The sequence below is a fragment of the Centruroides sculpturatus genome, unplaced genomic scaffold (assembly GCF_000671375.1).
Source record: "Centruroides sculpturatus isolate CEXI.00-Female unplaced genomic scaffold, Cexi_2.0 scaffold779, whole genome shotgun sequence".
NCBI lineage: Eukaryota > Metazoa > Arthropoda > Arachnida > Scorpiones > Buthidae > Centruroides > Centruroides sculpturatus.
Window position 1 is genome coordinate 42,534 of NW_019385026.1, and position 13,511 is coordinate 56,044.

The window sequence follows — 13,511 nt, forward strand, 5'->3', positions numbered from 1 at the left end:
CCATACCGTGTGTTAAAGCGTGGACCCAAAAACTTCAAACTGGAAGTAAAAAAGCGTCATATCACTGTCAACATCGATAGACTCAAACCCGCATACATATGTGCGGATGACTCAACGTTCTCCCCATCTACATCAACAACAGCTTCAGCAGAAACAGCAACAACAGGGGCAACAACAACGGTACCCCCAGCAGAAGCTTCGCCACAGCAACAGAAAACTGTCACACGCGCAGGTCGTTGTGTAAAATTTAACCCCAGGTATTTGTAAATATCTCGCTATCGCTGGCGGGGGACTACTGTTGCGGTCGCGAACTACTTTCTATCGCGAACTAAATAGTCAACATTTTCTGTAGAGCGGTAATTTGCCCGGAGCGTTAGCCGATGAACTACTTCTGGACTAGCTGCCGAGACGACCAGTCGACCTTGCGCTACGTTCCACGAACTGTGATACCGCTCGTTAAAAAAACATTGTAAGATGGAGTTAGAATTTAACCTGCTAGTTAATAAAAGTGTCATGTTTTTACGTTATGTCGATCGATTTACTTTAATCGGTAAGTTGGGATCAACCCGACAGAGCCTTTCTTCTCCATGTCCTCGGCTGCTTAGTAAAATGCAACGGGGTGTAACAGGGTTTTAAGCGGTCGGTATGAACGACCATACGGCTATTAGGGGAATTACCTTCGATCTCGGCTGTGACGGGTCCAAGCATCCGGACAATGCGGAAGGGGCCAAGATACTTGGCGGAAAACTTCCCAAACCTCCTTCCGTTCCCCTTACGGAGTAGCCATACGCGCTGTCCGCTCTCCCATTCACTGATCTTACGGTTATTATTAATGCGGTTACGATTACACCTATTTTTATGTCTCCCTAACTCATAAGATACCTCACGGATGCACTTTAACTTCTCTCTCCACTCGTTATGAGATCCGTCACTCGTTACGTTAGTCTCCATATCGCTCGGAAAAGCCCATGGGAAACGTGGGTCGAAACCATATAAAAGAAAAGCAGGCGATTCACCTGTGGAGGCGTGAGACGCATTATTGTAAGAAAAGAGGGCTGGGGGGACAAATATATCCCAATCTCTATTGTTCCCTCCAGAAATACGAGATATCACACCACAAATGGATTTATTGAACCTCTCGCATACGGAGTTGGCACAGGGACGATAAGCGGTGGTGAGATTATGTTTGATTTTTAAAGTTTCACAAGCTTCCTGGAATACCCGCGAGGTAAAATTTCCACCACGATCAGACACGACCACCTCAGGGCAGCCATAACGGCAAACGACACGTTCGAATAATGCTTCGGCAACGGTTGTTGCGGATTGATTACTCATGGGGCAGACCTCAGCGTACCTAGTATATATATCGATGATCGAAAGAAGATACCTATTTCCCCTCGGAGTGATGTTAAGGGGACCAATGATATCCATAGCGATCTTCTGAAACGGAAAGTCAGCGGTTTCCGTTTCTTGGAATGGAGCGCGGGTACGGTGCAAGTTATGTTTTTGACAGGTAACGCAGGTTTTTATATAACGCTTCACGTGAGATGGGAGGTTCCTAATATGGTAATGACGGTCTATGAGATCGTGGGTCTTCTCGGCACCTAAATGCCCAGCAAGGGGGGAGGTTTGGAACGCCTTTATTACCTCATCAATCATATCCTTCCCGACACATGTTCGCTTCCACTGGCGCAACCCGTAACGCCCGGGTTTAACATGAACAAGGACCCCACCCTCCAATTGATATTCAGGTTGAATACCTGTGTCATGTAATGGAGTGCTACTGTCTCTATTTACGCGATTATATGTTAACTTACTCAGGAACTCATCTCTTCCCTGAGAATCGACTATCCGCCTCCAGAAATCGTTGCTTACAGTGTTAAGATTATAATCTTCAAGTTTGGAAGGATTTTCTATTTCCATAGGGCGTGATAATAAATCAGCCATGGGATTTTGCTTCCCTTTAACGTGAGAAATACTAAGGTCATAATCGGATAGTTCCATAGACCAACGCATCAAGCGTTTATTGTGATTTTGCATATCCTTTAAATAAATTAAGGGTTTGTGGTCCGAATAAATTCTAAGACCATGACCCAGTATAATGGGCTTGAAATGACGTAAAGCGAGGATGATGGATAAGCATTCCTTTTCGATCGTCGCATAATTCAATTCAGCGCCACGGAACTTCCTACTAAAGTAACCAACTGGAACAAAGTTATTGTCTCTCATTTGGCCAAGAACAGCACCGGCGCACCTATCAGAGGCATCAGTATATAAGTGAAAAGGGTCCGAAAAATTTGGGTGAGAAAGTAATGGTGGGTTTGTAAGAACTGCCTTGAACTTCTCGAAACTAGCTTGGCAATTCTGATCCCAAATAAATTTCTGTTTACTTTTAGTCAGCTCCGTCAATGGTAGAGCCATTTCAGCGAAATTTGGAATAAAATTTCTAAAAAAACCAACCATGCCCAGGAACCCTCTCACTTCCTTCACGTTCTTGGGGTGACTCAGATTACGAATAGCTTGTACATTATCAGGATCAGGAAGGACACCATCCTTATTAATAAGATGTCCTAAATAACGCACTTCACCCATTATAAGTTTACTCTTGCGTGGGTGTAATTTCAGGTTAGCGCTAGACAGTATGCTCAGGACTTTATCCAGGAGTTCGAGGTGTTCGTCAATCGTCCTAGAAAACAGGACTATATCATCCTGGAATACGAAACAGTTTATGCCAATAAATTGTCCTAAAAGACTGGACATCACATATTGAAAGAACCTCCCGCTGTTCTTGGCCCCTTGGGGTAAACGGCACATTTGATATTTACCCCAGGGAGTAGAGAATGCATAAACATGTCTTATTGACGGGTCAAGGGGAATCTGGAAATATCCAGATTTTAAATCCAGGACCGAGAAATATTGACTCCCGTGAAATTTGCTTAATATCTCATCAACCCGTGCTAAAGGGAATTCTTGGGACTGGGTGATCTCATTTATGCGTCTAAGGTCCAGAGTCATACGTAATTCACCTGAGGCTTTCTCGATGATGTGAATGGGAGAATTCCAAGCGGAGGAGCTTTCCTCTATGATCCCAGCTTCTAAATATGAGGATATGAGTTTTTTAAGCTCCTTCAAATAACACTCAGGAATGCGATACTGCCGTGTATTAATGGGTTGACGGGTTTCCACAGTCGGCTTGTGTGAAAAATGCAAAGAGCCTTTAAGTTCGCTAATCGATGTAGCAAAACACTTCGGGTATTTGGCGAATATGCTATATAATCTATCCCTGATATGTTTCTCCAAACTTTCCAAACCCTGTAATTCTATCGGCGCGAAAAAGGAATAGTTAAGAGTTGAAGTCGATCCCTTTCTCAGAAGGGGGGGGGGTGCTTAAGAGGGACTTTTTAATTTCACCAAATAGGTTAGGAAATTCACTAAGGACATCGACACCCAAGATACCGTCATACTCGAGGTGGTCGGGGAAACACATACAAGCTATAGTGTTTGGGACAGACTTACCGCTGTATTCTATAGTCGCATGGAATATGTATTCGCAAGTTTGTACCGTCCCGCTAATTCCTCTAATCCCAAAACTTGCTGCCTCTAGTTTAGCCCTTTCCAAGACACTGGTGGGCATTTTATTTAAAGTGGCCAGGTGGTACAAAGATTTTTCAGCCCCAGTGTCGATTAGGAACACGGTCTCAACCCCGGAGAAGTCGCCTTTAATAATAGGAAGACCTCTTTCAGATATGATCACCTCCGGAGTCAGTTTTATAACAACGTCGGGGACATGACACTGGTCCTCATCATGACCCCTTATTAGTTTAACGCATCCCTTCGTCGTTTGGGGCAACTCCTAGCAAAGTGATTGAGGTCCCCACATACGAAGCATGCCCTCCTTTGGGTTCTGATGGGCTTTTCGTGTATACTTAATAGTTGATTAACTGAGTCCGTTAATGCCTTAACTTCGGCTGCCAGGGTCTTTATCTGATCGTCTTCGGGTTTATTAGCGACGACCGATGATATCTCGTTGGGATGGCCTGAATTATCGGATGATTGCTGGGTCACGATATTTATACCCTTCCTGTCTCCCACGTCACCACATTCCAACTCAACCTGTTCTTCAGCCTCCGCAAACTCAAAAGCTTCGTCCAGAGTTTTAGGGCTGCGTCTCAAAACATTACCCTTGACCCTACCGTTTAACCCCTTCACAAATCTTTCTAATACAACATCATCACATAGACTGGCTATATTCTTGCTGCCCTTTACAGCACGTGCTAAAAGAGTTCTTGTGCGAACTATGAAGTCCATAACAGATTCGTTGTTATTTTGTTTAATGTTCATAAGTAAATCTATGGCAGCTTTCTCTCTCGGTGACTTTCTCGTGAAACATTTTATGAGGTCGCGTTTAATGTCTTGGTATGACGACGGGTATTGTTCCAACAGGCAGAAAAAGGTGGCTAGAGGTTCCCCTTTTAGTTTTGCCTGGAGAACAGCTACTTTCACTTCATCCTGCCACCCAGCGAGCCTAGACGCGTTTTCCACAGTGTGGAAGAATTGTTGAACATTGACAGAATCACTGGGGGAATTCGAATATTGGGGAATCATCCCCAAGAATCCGGTAACAATAAGAGGGGGATTTGTCGCAACCATTTGGTACGACATCGTCGTACTTTCAGCGTGGTCATCTCCGGATGTCATGGTCGAAATATATATATATTTAATAATATAATAACGGAAACGTACAATAAGAATACAATTTGACCTTGTAGCAGTAAATGTGACTATTGTTGGAATCCTGTCGCGGACGCCATTGTGATGTATGTGAGCAAAATTAAGATTTTTACAATGAAATAATTTTGCGAAAAAAAAATTTTATTTTTATTTATAGATTCCAACGTCACTATTAACACAAATGGTATATGATATTACTACTATTACAATATTTCAATTTACACGTACTGTACCGTTTCCAATCACGATCACATAAAAGGGCCCGACCTTAATAACTAACTTACATACTAACTTAATATTAGTGGAAGAGATAAATAGAAGTAGGAGGATGAAAGCGGAATATATATGATAGACAAAGAAATACCCGGGATTTTTTTGTTGGTATGTTCGACTTATACGTGCTGTCGGGTGGGACGCCACACGATGACTTCTAACTCGAGTTGTCGTCGTCTTCCTATCCTGTATTACGATCCTTATTCTTCTAAATTCTTTTGCCGCTATCGCTGGACGGAAACTTCTTTCTCAATCTTTCCAGTACCTCAGTTCGTGGTTTAAGCAACTCTCAAGTCTCCACTCTTCACGTCTGCACCTCTCGCAGTTCCGTCCTCGAATGCCTTTTGTCCGTTACTCGTGTCCTCGGGGTAATTCGAACTCCTTTGTTCTTCCGTTTCCCGGAAGTGGTCATCCCACCCAAGGGACAGGGATTAAGATAGGAAAGTTCTAGAAGGAGATAGAATAATAGAACAAAGGATAGCAGGAAAGAACTAAACTAACTTAACTTAATACATACAACATATAGCGTACGACTACAACTTAACCGAAAAAGTGTTGAGCTGATTTGCAATGATTTTCTGGGCCCAGGTTCCTCCCTGGCTACACCCATGGTTGAGACCTAAATATTGATCAAAAAACCAATTGTACTGTAAAATAAACAGGTACAGCCTTCTCACTGAAATTGTAGTTTTTTTAATGTAGTGTAGGACCTGCAAATACTTGTCTTTTTCTTTTACCTGCAATCCCCCCGTGTAAGGCTTTGCAACCCCCAGGTGGGTCGCGACCCACAGGTTGAAAAACACTGCTCTAAATCATACTTCAAACTACAAAATTTTTTTAAAAAATTGTAGTAAAATCCACTTATGCTTTCTCAAAAAATAAAACAGAAATATATGTAATGCATTTAATAGTTGTTTGTATCTGACAAATTTGGATTCTAAATTCTGCTATTCAAAATTTGCAGTTCAAATTTGTCGAATTATGCAATGCTTAAAACACAAGTAGAAGTATTGTTTCTCAGGTAAGTTTATCTTTGTTTCAAAAAGGCAAACTTCTGTGCTGCTCTGGTAAATTTTTTCAGAGATTGTTAGTCTGATTAGGGATCATTTAAATATAATGTCTGTACTGAGGAGGGAATATGTAAAAATTTTGTTACAGGGTAGGGGAGAGATGTTAGCATGATAAAGATTTTCAAAAATTTTTCTATTCGAAATAATTTTTATTACCAAAATTATTAGGCAGAAATATTTTGATCAGTGATTATATGGCAAGATCTTGCTTATTTAATAGTTGCAGTTTAGTAGAAACACTGTACTAAATATGCTCTATTAGAAGTACACTAATAGAACTTTTAATATGAAAAGATGATGGCAACAACTAAACTGTATCTGTAAAGGTTTAAAGATACCACTGAAAGATAAACTAGAGCATATCATATTAAATGTAGTTATAGTACAATGTCATCAGACTCTTCTATAGTAAATCAGTAAATTTTGTGTTTTTTAATTAGCCTTGCCTTGGTAAAAAATACAAATAATGTACTTTAAATCTGTTTTTTACAAAAAAAGCTTGATTTTAATATTGGGGTGGTTGATCAAGTATGACATCAGTGTGGAGGGTGTCTAAAACTTGGTAACAAAATGTGATGGAAAGAGGTAGATACTCATAAAAAAGGATTTAAAATTAGTGACTTCCTATTTGAATGAACCCTTTAGGGAAAGAAGTCAACACAATATTTAAGTTTCATCAATCAAAAAATGGCAAAGTATTCTTAATCTCAAAGCTTTCAGATTTTTTTTAAATTTTGAAGTTAAATCAAATTATTTACTGCATCAAAATTTCTGTCTAGTGAAGTGTTACTGGTACTTATATTAGGTAGTAATTTTTATTATATTTTGAAAATAAATTTATGACTCAAATTTTATGGTTAATTTTGTTATCTAAATATATAAAATTGCTTGTCCTGACTGACTCATTCATTCATTCACTGATTCATCATCGCCCAGAGCAAACCGCTTAACCTAAAGAGGTGAAACTTGGTACACAATTAGGGTACGTCATGGAAACGCACACTAAGAAAGGATTTTTCGAAATTCCAACGCGGGGGGGAGAGGGAGAGGATTAAGTCTTAACCGGAAAANAAACTTTCATTATATGAAAAATTATCTTGAAATGATTTCTTCCTGAAGTTTGAGTTAAATATACTGAAGAAGGCAAGACTCCAAATGCAGTGATTCACAAGATGTAACTTTTTACAGATAATATAAATAAAATTCCATCACATGAAGTCAATAATACTGTTACTCTGCTCTTCGTTTTAAAAATAAGGAACAAAGTAAATCAAAAACTATCTCACCCTAATATAAAAATTGTTTTGCTGTTTGAATGTTATAATTTTAAAAGAATTAACAAATATTCTGTTAAAGTGGTGTGCCATCTAATAGAATTTATTTAATTAGTTTAATGTTGTTAATTCTTTTAAATTCTGAAATTTAAATGAAACTTTAAGTACTCAAGTGGATAAACTAGTTTTTAGTCTTATAAAAACTAATTTTAGACTGGTTATTTTAAGATTTACTTCATATATTATATTTATTAACATAAGCACTTTAGAACACTAAATTGCCCTAATATTTGAAATGTATTAGATATGAAAATAACACATGCTGATATAAATCAGAAGAATTGACTTCATGCATGTTCAGATTTGCAGTTGTTATTCTTAATAATTAAAAAGGGGAGTGTTGTCTGACTCTCATGTTGCTGGTGTGAAAATTTTTGTGCTCTAGTGATTTGACTGATTTTTCTTTTGTCTTTGAAAAATGTCAGAGTTTTAGGCTCAGAAAAGGAAAACTTTTTTTACCACTATCTCAAGACAATCACCATGAAATGTACAAAAATGAATCGGAAGTGAGGAAAATGTCTTGGATAAGTGCCAAAAAGGAGATTAATGTTGAAGAGGGAATTCATCTTCTTCAAATAGTAAACTACAAGTACTTTTAGAACATTTAGGTAGAATGCAAGCGTGGATTGAGAATATAGATACAGCATTGGTAGATGGTGACACTAGACTCTGCTCTTGAAGCCGATAGAGAAAAAGGCTGTTAAAAATGCCAAATCAAATACAGAAATAGACAAAATATGCAATAAACTCCACGAAAAGTTAATAAAACTAGAAGATAAAGAAAGAACAACATTTTCATCTTAGGTTTAGAACATAATGATAAAATGGACGATTGTTCAGTTAAGGTTCAAAAACTTTTAAACAATAATTTAAAGATTGCAGCTGTGAATATTAAACATGCTTTTAGAGTTGGAAAATTTAAACCAAATACAAAAAGACTGATTATTTGTGAGTTGTTTAATTTCAAAGATAAATTAAAAATTCATAAAAATATCAGTAATTTAAAAGATTCAAATATATTCATTAATGATGACTATTTGAGGAATACCAGACTTATCAGAAACAAATTATTGCTATATGGTAAAGAAATGTGTTCAAAAGAAGCCAAGATTGTTAAGTTATGATATAACAGATTATTCATAGATAAGATATTTGCATGTGATTACAATGGTGAAATCTCCCAAACAGATAAAAGAACTATATTCCTAAAACACATTGTTCTCTAATAACCTCACTGATTTCATCCAGAATTCCTAATAGTCGATTCTTTGGTAAACATGCAATATGGAGAGATGAATCTAAATCTTCATTTACTGTTACATTAGATATTAGCAAGGTTGAGGTCGAAGTTTTAAACGCGAACATTCAGCGTCACTTTCCTGTAAGCCTAAAAGTTTGACAATGGTGTTTTGAATGTTGAACATGATTCCACTGACTTCACATTCACATTTAGTGGAGCACTCCCTCTAACCTGTAGCAATAAATGCTACTGGCTTGAGGTACTCATCTTTTAATTAACCCTGCTTTGCATATGCTTTGCAGATTTCACTGACTATCCAAAAACCATTGTCAAACTTCTAGCTTACAGGAAAGCGGCGCTGAACATCCGACATACACGTTTTCGTGTTTAAAACTTCGGCCTCAACCTCGCTAATGTTTTATCACAAGAATATGGAGGAAATCCTATGATATCAATATCTGCCAGACTGCCTGTTAAACACATGATAGGCTTAGTGAAGAGAGCGACACGACTCCTGATCATCGCACAATTGCTGGAAAAAAGTATGATAACTTTCTTATTTTTCATCTCCAGTAAAATATCGATTGAGCTGAAATAAAAGATTTTCTATTAGCTAGTGACAGTCATCTCCCGGAAGGATAGTTTAGGTTTCATGGACAAGCCATGAAAGCGGCGCATAGTGCAGTCGAAGCAGCAAGCGAAGCGAGGCTGCAGCTCCCCATAGGCTTAAACTGCGATTGTTCCATCATGTGATTCATTGACATCACAACCGACCATACATTAGAATTATGCACCAGGACTAGGAGAGGGGTTACTTGTTTTATTTAATGCGAAGACACTTTATTCAGTGAGAGCAGAAAGTCAACTGGCAATTAGATCAACAGAGGTAAAAGGGTGGGCGGTGTGGTGTAGAAAGGGGGTGTAGCACATTCCGCACTGAATGTCAATGTCGCTCTTGCCGCCAAGCGATAGCACACGTAGCAAAGCGGCAACACTGACAACATTGACTTTTGCGCCATTATTTAGAAAGTTAATTGAGTTTTTGCAGATCCGCAGTGCTGGATCCAGCAGGCCGAAGAATGCACTGGATCCAGTTGGATTGCTGGATAGGGGGATCCAGCAATTGCAATTCCTAGTTGAAACCCATGAAATGATTAAAGTTGTGAAATAACCTATTTTTTGTATTTCTTATTTAAAGAATTATTGAAAGTGCTAGCCAGCAACTAAATTTACAAGATTTTTGATATCCAACAATTAAAAACAGTAATAATATCAAAACAGATTCTTCCATTCAAGTGTGTTGATTTTTGGGAGGTCATTCTTCCTTTCTTAAAGAGAATTAGAATTATCAACAAGACAACTTGGGTATACTTAATAAACAAGGCAAACAAAACCAATTTCCAGAAAAAAATTATGAGAAGTCTTTCTCATAATTTTTCTGCTGGAAATTGGTTTTGTTCATCTTGATTAAATAATTAATTCTATATTTTTTATGTAAAAATTTTGAATAAATAGCATTACTGATAATTTGAATTACACAATCACAACTATAAACTTGAGAAATAAAAATTTTAAACTAATAAAAAAAAAATATGAATTACATTAGAAAAAATAAAACGAGAATTATTCCAAAATTAACTTAGAATGATTTCTTTATAACTGTAATTCAAATTGAAATTGTAGATTAATTATGAAAATTGTCTTAGCCAACAATAGCAAGGTTGAGGCCAAAGTTTTAAATGCGAAAATGTGTACGTCGGACATTCAGCGCCACTTTCCTGTAAGCCTAGAAGTTTGACAATGGTGTTTGGAGAGTCAGTGGAATCATGCTCGACATTCCAAACACCGTTGTCAAACTTCTAGGCTTGCAGGAAAGTGGTGTTGAATGTCCAATATAGGTTTTCGCATTTAAAACTTCGGCCTCAACCTCTCTAATAAATCTAACTTCTAGAAGCCGTAAGCAAATTTTGTTTTTTCCTAATTTATTCATAAGAATAGAATATTTCCAAGAAAAAATATAATTAGCATTTTAAATATAAGTACATTAGTTACTAAAATCGTCACTAAACATCTTTTGACTACTGAGACACACTTAATTTTCCTTATACACTAACATTTAGTGTATAAGGAAATAAATGTCTCAGCAGTCAAATGTGTTTAGTGATTTTAATAATTATTTTTTCTGGTGTATTGGTTTGATTTGTTTATAAGTTAGTTATAAGAAGCTTATTGGTAATTAATGGCATTATAACTTTTTAGTGTTCTAGAGTAAGATTTTTGTTAGATTTTATCATTGCATGGTAATATTTAAGTGTTATCTTATTAAGGTTTGCAATAAAATTTAACTTAGATATTTTGGTTTTATGAAGAGTTTACTAATAGTGTGTTTATTTTATTCATTTAATTTCCTTAGACATTATTGCAAATAAAATTTTAAAATATTTTACAAAATCTAACAATATATTTGGTAGTTAATATAATTTATTCTAAGTATTAGCATATTGATTATTGAAATCTTACATATTAAGAATTCCTATACAAGAATTTCATATGCTTTGAAGTTAAGTACATGACATTTGCTTAAATTTAAATGTACAGAATTATTTGATCAAAAGCTAAGTTTCAGAAAGCTATACCAAGCTTTTTAAAACTTGATGACCACTTTATTTAATCTTAAAAATTAAAAATATAGCTTTATAAAGAATATACCTCAGAAATTATGAAGTGATCAATATGTTAAAGTGGAAAATACTTGCACCTGAAATTGCTGAGTCTCTATACAGCCAGTTTCATTTCTGGTTACGGTTGTTGTGTATATGGTTTTCAGGATCATTGTGGCGATACATCCGTGCAAGTATGTCCTTATCTGGCTACATGCCACCTTTATGTGATCCACTGGATGGACATCTATTGCTGGATGGTGGCTACGTAAATAATCTTCCAGGTTAGTAGAAATAGTTGGTTGTTATTACTTACTGACCACAGGTCCACCTTGGCTACTTCTCTACCAGGCGGCCTGTGGAGATATGTAAGGGCCAGCATGACCTATTCAGGACCTTTACCTCCCATGTGTGACCCCTTGGATGGGCATTTGCTAGTGGACGGCTGTTATGTCAACAATTTGCCAGGTACACAAAGCTCTGGGGTCTGTCTTTCTATATTTTTGTACTGGTAGGACTGTTCTTAAATAAATTTATTTTTAAAAGTAGTAAGTTAATTTGTTTTTTTTACTTACTAATTTAAAAAAAATTCATTTATTTCTAAAATAAAGATTTTTCTATAAAAAATTTTGCTTTTAAAATGCTTTGCTTTATTCTACTTAAAATTCATTTTAAATGCTCTATTCTTAATTTATATTATTATTATTATTAATGATAAAAAATTACTAGTAATTTTTATTGTATATTTTATTTATTTTATTAAAGTTTTTAATAAAAATAATTTGGAATTTTGAGTTGTAAATCTCTTAATTCTGAACACAAGTAGGCCCATTCAAAAATATTTTATTGGTTATTTAGATATTTAAATATTTTTTGTGTATAGATTTTTAAAATTAATCTGTTGAATAAGTATTCAATTTTTGTTATTTCTTTGATTCTAAGATGCATTCATTATCTTATGCATTTTTGTGTTAAAAACGCTGACAATTGCATTTTACATATGCAGTCCAAACCAAAAATCAGCAGTCATTGAGTAGATTATGCAATGTGTTATGCATAGATATCATCTTCAACAATGCTGCTCATTAGTCACTACACTTTAAATGAACTTTTCTGGTAATTTTAAAATGTCTTTAACCAATATTATGATGCTTCAAAGAAGAATTATTACTGCCTATATGCAGAATGGAAATAAAGCCATCAACCATTATGTATTTTATAATTTTTTAACTTGTTACCCAACAAAGTTTAATATTGTGTCCCTCCATAATTTGGTTTTAAAATCACAATGCCTCTTAGAATTGAAGATATATGAATGAATATCAAACAATTACCAAATAGGATTTTTTTTTTCAATCAAAAACTAGTGTTCAATTTATTTCAGTTATTCAATCAATCATCTACACACAACCTTGTGCAGCAGCAAAAAAGTTTATTAAACTGAAAAAAACTAACATTTTAGATCATATTTAATGACCTTTGTCAAGTAATGTTTTGAAATTTGAATATTTTAAAATATTAATAGAAATAGAGCAAAAATATGTAAACTGAAATCTGCTACATTGCTGTGACATGTGCAAAAGCTAAAAGATGAAAATATAACAGTAACCAAAATGATTGTCACATTATGTTGTTTAGACCTCAACCCAGGATTTCCAAGCACTTGGTATCATATTTAGGTCTTTGTAGCTGGCAGTTTTTTTACACTTTTACTTATAGAATACTAGCTTACCCGTCGCGCATTGCTGCCATCTCAGAAGAAACGAAATTCAAACAAACTCGTTATAATAAAATTAAATTTTCATTTTATCATTTTTTTTTTAAACTTATTATTATTATTATTCATTTTCATCGGGAAAACATTTCAAAGTGTCGTTTCAATTCTATTTATTTATTGGAGTGCTTGTGGATACACGATATTTTTTGTTTTTCCGTCTGATGCGTACACGAATAAATCAGGTTTTCCGACGCGTGAGCCGGCCTCATACAGTTGTCCATGTGAGAAGCACGGATTTTCCAAATTTAACCCACACACTCGCAGCGATTGTCAGAAGTGCTATATTTCTCATTTTTATATATTTTTTAAACTCCTTTATAATTTTCATTATTTAATTGCTCCTTCCTCTCTTCCTTGGCATGTTGTGAAATTTCTGATAGTTGGATAATAAACCGTTTTATTGTAATTTGTCTTTTTAAATTATTT